This window comes from Crocodylus porosus, unplaced genomic scaffold (assembly GCF_001723895.1).
Source record: "Crocodylus porosus isolate Cpor-Errol unplaced genomic scaffold, CroPor_comp1, whole genome shotgun sequence".
Lineage (NCBI taxonomy): Eukaryota > Metazoa > Chordata > Crocodylia > Crocodylidae > Crocodylus > Crocodylus porosus.
The window spans coordinates 43,155,280-43,165,871 of record NW_017728906.1 but is presented as its reverse complement, the minus strand read 5'-3'; the positions used below and the strand labels follow the sequence as shown (position 1 = coordinate 43,165,871).

Below are 10,592 nucleotides of genomic sequence, written 5' to 3'. Positions count from 1 at the left end.
ATCTTGGAGTCAATGATGACTCCAAGATCCTTTTCCGCCTCTGTGCTGACAAGAGGGGAGTTCTCCAACCTGTAGGTATGGTGCCGGATTTTCCTCCCCAGGTGCATCACTTTGCATTTGTCTGTGTTGTCTGTAGTGGGCAAGGTGCTGCCCCAGCTCAGGGTCAGGGAAGAGCTGGATAGGGTCAGGTGCTATTTCTAAGTTGGAGAAGCACCCAGCCCGTTAGCAGCCTGCCTGGGTGACCCTGGAGGGCACTGCTGCTGCAGAGGGAAGGACCAAGGCCCCCTGCAACTCAGGAGCTGCTCAGCCCACTGCCAGCTTGCCCCCTTGGCTCCGGGCAGGCACCCTGCCATAACAGTGACAGAAACCCCTAAATTGAAACCGTGGGTTTCCATTAGGAGGCACAAAATGCAACCCTAAGGACTAAACCCCACAACATGTGTATAAGCACCCAGTGGGAGGCCTCTCACAAAGGGAAATTACTGTAAATATTCACAGACTAAGGTCAAAAGACTCTTATGATCTGAATCCAACCTCCTGTCTAATACAGACCACAGAATTTCACACAGGAATTTCTAATTCAAGCTCAATCTAGCCCAATCTTGTGGCTGAGCTAGAGCACAGGTACCTGACCTGCTAGTAGAAGGACTGGGAATTCAGGGAGGGACAAATGCAAGCAGGGAAAGTGGGGTCACAATCCCCTGCTGAATTTCAGTTCATTGACCCCTGCAGCTCAGTGCCACGCTTCCACAGATGGACCCAGATCCAACTGAAGGCCCAAAGGAGTTTAAACACACCCGAACCAAAGCATTCTTTTTAGAATTATAACATTTCTTGTGGAAAATGGGTGGTGGGGGGAAGGGGGGTATATTCACATTTCTAAATTCTTTAAGTCATCATCAATGAGTACTTTAATTAAAACATTTTGTAGTTGTAATTTGGAGTCAGCAGACATCCAATAAGAATAGGTATTCTTGCAAAGTATCCAAGAGGGAAGAATCTTAAAAGAATAGCCTGGGAGAAACTATGCCATTCTATATTAAAACCTCCCAAGAGCAGATAATGAATTTCTGGCATTTACGAGTGTAGACCTAATTTATTTAATCCATATCCCAATACTCTTCTTGACTCATATCTCAGTAAGATGCAGCTTCTCAAAAAAAGTTCCGAAGATACTTTTAATGCAGCCTTGCATTCTTATTAGTCTATGCAGAGAAGTATGAGGCAGAAATTAACATAATTCCTTTAACACAGATTTTCTAAGGGGGAAAAAAACCTCTCTCATTTACCCGTGACAAATACACATTTACTGGTGGATAAAAAACCAGATTGGATCATTATGTTCAGTGAGCAGTCATCAATTGCTCTATATCTAGTTGGGAGGAAGTATCACGTGATTCCCCAGGGGTTTGTTCTGGGTCCAGTATTGTTTAATATTTAATAATCTAGATGATGATATTGAGTCCACACTTTGCAATCTGTAGATAACACCATGTTGGGGGGAGTTGTAGATATTTTGGAGCGTAGAGCTGAGATACCAAATGACCTGAACAGGATGGAGAAATTGTTCACTGAAGACTCAAAAGGAAAAGTCCTGCACTTGGGACAGAATAACTGCCTGGACAAAAACAGGCTGGATGAATGCCTGGCTGGGCAGTACTGCAGAGAAAGACCTCTGGGTGCCATAACGTGAACATAAGCTAACGGTGCAGTGTATCTTTTTTGTGCAAGAAAAGAAAATAAGAGAGAGAAGGCAACTGCATGCTGAGTTGTATTAACAGGAATGTCACTTGCAAATCAAGGGAAGCAGTTTTTCTACTCTATTCAGCACTGGTGAGACCTCACCTAGAGTACTGCGACCAGTTTTGGGCCCAACACTTCAAGAAGAGTGCAGACAGCTTGGAAAGAATCCAGCACAAAGCAAGAAGAATTAAGGGACTGGGAGACAAGACTTATGAGGAAAGGCTGAAAGAACTAGGGTTATTTAGTTAGAAGAGAAGACCAAGGAGGATTTGATACCAATCTTCAAATACTAGAAGGGAAATTAGAGAGAGGATGGAGATAGTCCTGTATCCTACAGCCACAGAGAAAGGATATGAGTAATGGCCTCAAACTGCAGCAGAGGAAATTTAGGTTGGAGATTAGAAGAACTTCCTGACTATGAGGGTGGTCAAGCACTGGTACACGCTAAGTACAGAAACTCTAGATTCCCTGTCCTTGGGAATTAAAGAGCAGATCCGATAAACACTTGGCTGGGATGGTTTAGTCAGGGATGATCCTGCCTCCACCACTGGGATGGACTTAAATGACCTTGTGAGGTTCCTTCCCACTCTATTTTCCTATGATCCTATGTCACCATTCAAAAAAAATAAAAAAGATGAAAGTAAAAGAAAAGTTTTCTGAATACACTAGACACGTCCACACATGCAGGCACATGTGCTTGCAGCAGCTCAAAAAGGAGCAGCGCAAATTAGAGCCAGGGATTTTTGCCTCAGTGCACATGCCCGGACATGCACTTTGGTATGGGGCAAGTTGTGCCACTTGGGGCAAAATAATTCTGTCCAGCTTCTCCCGAATCTGCAGCCAGGGGCACCTAGAGCCAGAAGCTAGCACCTGTGCTGGCCCCAGCAATATGAAAAGCTGCCCTGACAAAGGTACACTACCCCTTGTGCCAGCTGGACTGCTGAAGCAGCCTTAACTGAGAATTCCCTGCTCCCTCTACCCACTGCAGCAGTCCGGCAGTGGGGGCCACTGCCTGGATATGACCTGCTGCTACCTGCAACAACATATGCCCCAGGATTGTGTGCCTGCCAGACCTAGATGGGGACTGCATGGGCACAGCAGTGGCATCTTCACATCTGAGCCAGCTGCCCATGGGCTGTGGTTGCACAGTTGGTCTTTGTGTGGCACTACTGCCATGTGTGCCACCACCCTGCCATCTGGGCAGCTATCGCCTGCCCCACGGCACAGTGCGGCCCCGATCACTTCAGAGCCAGTGTCGCCTGTGCAGCCCGTGGCAGGTGCAACTTGGCTCGGCACAGCACAAGGCTGTGTGCCTTTCTGCAGTCCCATGCCAGCTGTGTTGTCACCCGGGGGCCAGTACCACTCATGGGGACCACGTGTCATGGTGGGCTAGGTTCTGCCTCCACGGAACCAGTCCAGCCTGGCAGTGTGCAGGGCCCGTGCATGCAGGAACTGGGCCAGCATGTGGTCCCCACAAGTGATGCCATTGCTTGGGTGACAGTGCAAACAGCCTGAGGCTCTAGAAAGTCGCATGGCGCCATACCCATGACAAGCAGGACAGGCAGTACCCGTTCTGAGGTGATTAGAGCTGTGCCATGCTGTAGGGGAAGGGGCTCTTATAGCAATGGGCCCTGAGCGCATCCCATGGCCGCTGCTGAAGGAGGCTGTGTGCCCTGCCAGGGACCCACACCCTCTGACTAGCCCCCCGCCCCCCACACACACACATATGCCCCCGCCCCACAAACAAAGCCCTCTTCCCTGAGCAATTTCCCCCTTCGCCACAGTCCCTCCTTACCCCCTGACAGCACCTGGATCCCTATCCTTGCTGCGCTTCTGCTTGCCACAGCATGCTAAGGGTGCGTGCCCCACATGCTGGGGCAGCAGCACAGAGACACTCCGGCCAGAAACCAGAGCCTCTCTCCAGAGGACCAGCTTCCCAGTTACCTCAGGTAACCTGCCCCTCCCCACCCCCTGCCCAAGGTATTCTTTTATATCGGGATATTCAGGTATATCTGAGCCCATGCTACAAATACACAGTGTGGAAAACATTTTTTCATTCACAGTGTGCCTCTGGCAGCATCTCAAACTGGTTTGGAATGCTGCAAGAGGCACATGTGCGCTTACCTGGATGTGCCCACCAACTGCAAAATACACTACTATAACATATCATTTATCTAAAGATCTTAGAAAATGCTTATAAAGATTAGAAACTTAAAACAATAATTTTTTGAAAGAAGAAATCTTTCAGTTTTACTGCGCTTCAGTGTGGTTTAATGGCCCTCTACATCAGTTCAGTTTCTCATTCCCACCTACTCCATGGAAATTCTGTGGTGTCATACTACCACCTCAAACTTCAGAGCTTTTAGATTAGAACTGATCTTTGCTTTTTACCTTCCTAGTTTCATTAACCATGTTTGCGAACTCCAAAGTTGATATTCACTGGCCTCTTCACATAACCAGTCCTCATAATTCCCATTATTTCTTCCTCTTCATTTTCACTATTGTTCCAACTTGCCACACTAGATAATCTCTCATTCTTGAGAATTTCAAAAATCAGTGCTCACCACCTCTCAGTTTTCTTATCTATGGAATTCCAATGTACTTAATGCCTTTTCCATTTCACCCACCAGCTTTTTTGAAATGTCACAATCCTTTCCATCACTTGGTGCAGCAAATTGACGCTTCTAGTCTTCACATATAATGCTCTAGAAAAATCTTTCTTCCACTTGCATTTCTGCTCTCATTTCTTCCACCATACTCAAATTCCTATACTTTTCCCAACTTCTTCCCTTCTTTCTTCTCTTCAGATTTCTCTGCCTTTTAAAATGCTGGTAACCACACCTGAGGCATTCCCGACCTCAGCTGATGAATGCCGTTTTTGCCCTTTTGCAAATAAATCCAGCTAATTATGAAATTGTTCATCATTAGTAGCCCTCTAACTTGCTCTCTCAGAAAAACTGTAATATTAATGCCTTGCATTTGCCTGAACTTAGACTAATCTCTTCAGGATGTAGAACATACCCATATTCAACAAAAGGTTTACAGACCAACAAATAACGTTATTTTACTAGATGAAGTTTTACTATTTAATTTCTTTGATATGGCTGCAAAAGGTGTCTGTCAGCTCTGGCACTATACCAGGGTGGGCAAAGTCAGGCCAATGGGCTAAATCAGGTCCACACCAGGCTCCATTTCCCAGAAGCCCCTGCCTGCATTGCTCTGACTGTTTTCCATGAAGACCCCAGGAGAGGTGGGCTCCAGGAGACCCTGGCCCCATGCTGTCAAGCTTCTGCTGCTCCTGGCGTCTCCATGGAAACCATCCAGAACAACGCAGGTAGGGGCTGCTGGGAAATGGAAATCCACCTGCTGGATACACCATTTTCCCCATCTCTGAACTAAATATTAATACAAATGCATTTCACACAAAGATGTGCACATTTTTCTGGAGTTTTAGTCTCCTTCCAATTTTTGCATACCTTCCACTACTATTGATGGGAGAACTGGAGAAAGAAGGACTGCTGAACAGACTTCTATGGAATGAAAGCAAATTAGGTCAAACTTTACACCAATTATACATTTTCTTCTGAACACTGCAAAAAATGCCTTTACGCTCAATGTTTAAGATTAAATTGTTTAAAAAAAAAAAATCTTTCCATAGTGCTCTGGTGTAGAAAAAGATTTTGCATACATACAAAAACAAATCAAACAAATAACACCCCCCAACTAACCCAAGGTCACTTTAGTAAATTGCAAAGGACAACATTTACCATTTGTTGTGGTTAATATGTTGAAATATGATTAAATTATCTTTACTTGGGCCTATAAAAATTAATCTCTGTTCAAAAATCCTTTAATTTGTTCTTATGCTTTCCTTCTATTTATAATACAACAAGAGTCAATAAGCTGTTTACATTTTATATTACCACTGTAAGAAAAATCCAATAAAACATAAAATGGAAAAAAATAATGAAACTGTAAAGTATCTAACTTAGGGCTTCACAAGCCAATTTTCATTAATTTTCTTGGGAATTAGATCAACAAGATGTTTTTCATTTCCTTATGAGGCTTCTAACCTGAACATATTAAGTGACAATTACTGTGCCAGTGTTATTATACACTTTTATTTCTTGGTATTATGGAATTGAATGAAATAGAGAACATTTCAAAGCTCTTGCTAAATTTGTCTTGGTTTGGATATTTAAATCCCACTGTCCCTTATCTTTACCAAAAAGGAGTATATTTAGCTTAAACCATTTTTATGGTATCAGTTAACTGTCATTCCATCTCTATAAACGATCTATTTCTTTCACATTCCAAAATATTACTACCTTTCTCCATTACGTAAGTTACAAAACAGGGAGAGGCAGGAAAAGAAAGTATAAATACACTTACAGGGTAAAAGTACAATAGAATTATTTTGTCACTGTACTGAAGTAACCTGATAAGGACAAAACAATCTTGCGATAGTCAGTATTCATCATAGTACCAGTAATAAATTTAAAAACCCACCAAATATGTTCACTTTTAAGTACTGAAAGGATGCACCTTACTCAGGGTCTCATCACATCTTCAGGTTCCTCTTGCGCTATCTTGTTTAATAGCTTGCATTTGGGGAACCACAGAGGTGTCTTCATTTATAAAGAGTGAAAATTGTATTGAAAGCAACTCTTCCATTTTCCCCACTGGTACAGGCTGCTTGCAGGTCTTCCCTAATTGTGATATAAGAAGGACAAACCAGCCCAGTTCTAAAATGAAACTGTCCTTTCTGATCTAATAGAATCATTGGACAAGTCAAATAAATGGAAAAGGCAAAACAAGTAAAAGTTTAATACATTTGTTAAAGTTCAAGAGGTCCCTCATAGAAGGCTGTTAAGGAAACCATGTTGTGACAAAGAGATTTGAACTTCTGCTCTTGGCTAGAAATTAGTTCAAAGATAAAGAATAAAAAGAAAGGAATAAATGAACAATCTTCAACAGGTAAAGAGGCTAACAACAAGTTGAATAAGACACCTTGCTCAGATTGATGTAAATTCATACATCCATTCCTTCAATGCCCAAAAAAAGATGTGAACGGTACAGTGATAATTAAAATGGAAAGAAGACGGACAAAATATTTGAAATAGTTTTTCACTGTCATTTTCTTGACTTAGGAATCCCAATATAGAGCTGAATGTTCCCACCCTTTATATCATATCTTCACAGAAGAGGCCTTCCATGTTTGGATATCCATACAGAATTTGGGGCAGATTTGCAGACTGTTCTATCAAGGTGAAGGATTCCAACACCTTTCTCCCACCAGTGACTGGGGAGGAATGAAAAGATACTCTTTCAGGGTCCCTCCCTTCTCAAGAGTCTATTTCTGATTTTTGCTACAGTAGGGAAAGTTAAGGCTGTGAGGTGAGACAGAGACGCAAGAAGTTTACTGTAGACAACGGGAAGGAAATGCAAACTCAAGAGAAAAATTTGAACTAGGGAGGCAAATAAGTGATTTCTAAACTAGCTGAAGCCACTCAGGAAACATTGAGGCATCACCAAGGACAACTGAAACATGTTTCTGATCAGTATGCAGTGATGATAAAAAATAGATGATGTTAGTTTTTATTACTAAAAAAAGATAATATATTAAAAGTGACTTTGATATAAATTGATTGTACTACTTCACCAGGAATCCATTGTTCAGTTCTGGTCATGAAATAGAACCATATCAAAAAAGGCTGTAACAGAGATAGAGGATGGCAAAATAATGGTTAGAGGTATAGAAGGACTTCCCTGTACAAACAAAAAAGGGCCCGGTAGTACAGCAAGTAGTTGTAGAAGAGGCAAGCTGAAAGAAGCATGAGCTTACTTCCTTCTCATAAGAGCAGAGGGGACACCCACTGCTATTTAACACACAATGAGTAATTTGTTGGTTTCATTCACATAAGACATAACAGACAGCCTAGGATAAAAGGGGGGAAAAAAAGAACAGTATAATGTACTGTACCGATATATCTGCCAGTGTTATCTGTAACTACATAAGCAAATACAGACATGTGTAAGGTCTATAAATTCTTCTGCTTCAGAGTATTACTCTACCATTAATTATCTGAGGTTACAAAGAAACTACCCCAAGGGACTTGTTAGTGCCTAATTGTGCCTTATAGGACTTTTTAAACACTTCTCCCCTCTGAAGCATTTAGTTTTGGCCACAGTTTGAGGCAGAAATGGTCAAATGATCTGATCCAGCATGGTTTGTATGTTTTTATTTACCAAATTTCTAATTTTTTTTCAGGTACAGAAGCAAAAGAAACAATAAGCCTGCCTTGAGCAGGAGAAATATCTAGAATAGACTTCACTATGTATTAAAAAAGAATAGGATTAGCCTCCATTTCATACTGTTTGCTAATAGTGAATTAACATGGTATCAGCTGTAAGGAAGCTGCTCACCCTTTTCTTTCATCTGGTAGTAGAGGTCATTGTCTTATTCCAGCAGCTCGAATTCCAGGGTCATTGTTCCACAAGACAGAAGATACAGATCTATGAACCAACAAGGAAAAATTCAGGACACAATATTGTTTGACAAACAGCCTATCAGCTGAAAATGTGGAAAAAAGTCTTTAAATAACAGAACAGAATATTAAACATTTCTAATGAAGAACTATATTTACAACTTCAGTTATTTCGTTAAAATAGAATAAACTCTGCTAAAATGAATAAACTGATACAATTTGACTATTTGAATTTTCAGTCCCTTTACTGCCTACCTTTTTGAATTTGTCAGTAAATGTAGCAGAAAGCAAATATTACAGAACTTTTAGAATTTATTCCCTCAACTGCTTGGGCACAGAAAGGCATATTTGGAAAAAAAAGTCAAAGGGCAGCAAAACAGAAATAATGGTGGACTGTCTTGAAGAAAGCTCTTCCATATCAAATCAAATATGAAGCCAAGAAATGCTAACCAGCTTGTTTATATCCTTCTCAATAGTGTTTTATTAAAATAAGTTCAACTGTTGTTATTATTGGGGGGGGAAAAACAAACAGTCTACCACACCACAGGATTTGCAAAACATAATTGAAGGAATTTGTGGCCTTATTCATAGCATATGCACTGAAATAACAGGATAAAATCACTGACTTATTAGACAATATAAAATTTTTTGCCAAAATTATCACTTATATTATATTTAATAATATTTCAGTTAATTTTGTTTGATGTAATAAATACTAATTTTAAGAGTAGTGAGGCAGAAATTATGGACATGCACTCAAGAAACATGGTTCCTGGAAATGCTAAAAGCAACACCACAGTGATCCAAGATCTAATTACTTTAAATAGAGTTTATGGTGAATAAAATTATCTGCAGAATAGTCAGGCCACTAGCACTGTATGGAAGCCATTTAGTGAAATATCTTAAAACACATAATTGAGATTTAAAATAATTTTATTTCTTCACTTTCTGAAAAAAACAGGACTCTACATGTCTAATTATACAATTTCTCTAAAGGTTGGGGGTGGGAGCAAATTTTTAAAATGGAGATGGGGTTGGCATGTGAATTTGAGTTCTGAAACTTTAATTGTATACTGCAAAACCAAATCCTCAAGAGAACAAAAACACAACAGCACCAGGCTTTCTGATCTAACAAAGCCCCAAATATCTGGGCATCCTTTTTCCTACAACTACATACATATCCTTTATGAAAGGATATTTTGTAGCCTTCTTATTCACCTTAGTCAGAAACTCTTCCAGGGTGGTGGCATGATACTGCTGGATGGCTACATGGGTGGATCTAGGATTTTGAAAAGCGGAGTGCAGATGGTATGGTGCATCATTACATATAACAAAACACACATTTTTATCCAGTTAAAAATAAACTAGAAGCTTGACTAATATGCTAAAGGCCTATGGATGTATTATTCAGTTTAAGAGTAGAACAAAAACAAGTATATCTTTAAACTTGTTTATTGGAATATATACCGATTTGCTGTATGATCACTTACAGTAAACACAACAAGGCAAAAAATAATCAAAATATGTTTCACTAGTCCTGCAGTCTTTAGAATTAAATATCTTTTTCAGATTCATAAACAAAAAAAAATAGCTTTTTTGAGCATCTTGACAGTGCATCATCCAATGCTTCACTGAAAGTTATTTCCACACTAGAGTTAAAGTTTTCCTCATTTAACGTTTCCACACCTAAGTTAATGTTTTTGACTACTTAAAAACACTCTACATGGCAGGGAAACAGGAGTTACAGTAACAGGAGCAGCTAACAGACAGAACTGCAGAAGAAAGGCAGCTTGATTAGTGGAACATCAGGACCATTAAAAAGGACAGACAGGATTGTTAACTCCTGTGGCATGAAGAATTTGGAAGGAATCAGGTAGATTATAATCAGCCATGAAGTCAAGTAACTCTCTCCCTGCTACCTGAATAGAAATGCTGATCTTACTGCCATATAGGTGGTTTTAAACTCTGAGAGGATCAGGAATTGAAGGGGGGCTACAGCACCACTGCACCTACCTGGATCCACCCCGGATGGCTACTGTTCTAATCTACTCACAACTGAATGTACAGATAAAAGGATTCTCTCCTCAACTACAGAACCTTCAGAGAGGGTGGATCACCTCCAGCTAGAAAATTGGGATGTTCCATTCAAGATCCTGAAGTCTTTGCAATTATGAATAACCTGACTTCCGTCGTTCAGAGTTGACTGCAGGAGGGACCCACCTGTCTTGTTGCTACCAGATACAAAGAAAATATACCCCAAAAGAATATTCCAGATGAAGAAAGCAGCTCTTACCGATTAGCTTTTCCCCAAAACTATGCAGGTAAAAAGTAGCTATATGGTTCCTAACCTGTTCCCCATAT

General features: G+C 40.7%; 1 protein-coding gene across 9 annotated transcripts in view; it reads right to left on the bottom strand.

The window, feature by feature from the left end:
* The window catches only part of PKNOX1 (PBX/knotted 1 homeobox 1), a 46,168-nt gene extending 36,663 nt beyond the window's left edge, over positions 1-9,505 (bottom strand). For 2 of the 9 annotated variants that reach the window (XM_019529002.1, XM_019529003.1), the window contains exon 1: positions 8,170-9,501. The gene's annotated coding sequence lies outside the window, so the exon portion shown is untranslated. Of the gene's footprint in view, positions 1-6,252; positions 6,453-8,169 lie in introns of all 9 variants that reach the window. The other 7 variants (XM_019529000.1, XM_019528999.1, XM_019529001.1 and 4 more) reach the window with 7 other exon arrangements.
* Positions 9,506-10,592: the final 1,087 nt, after the last annotated feature.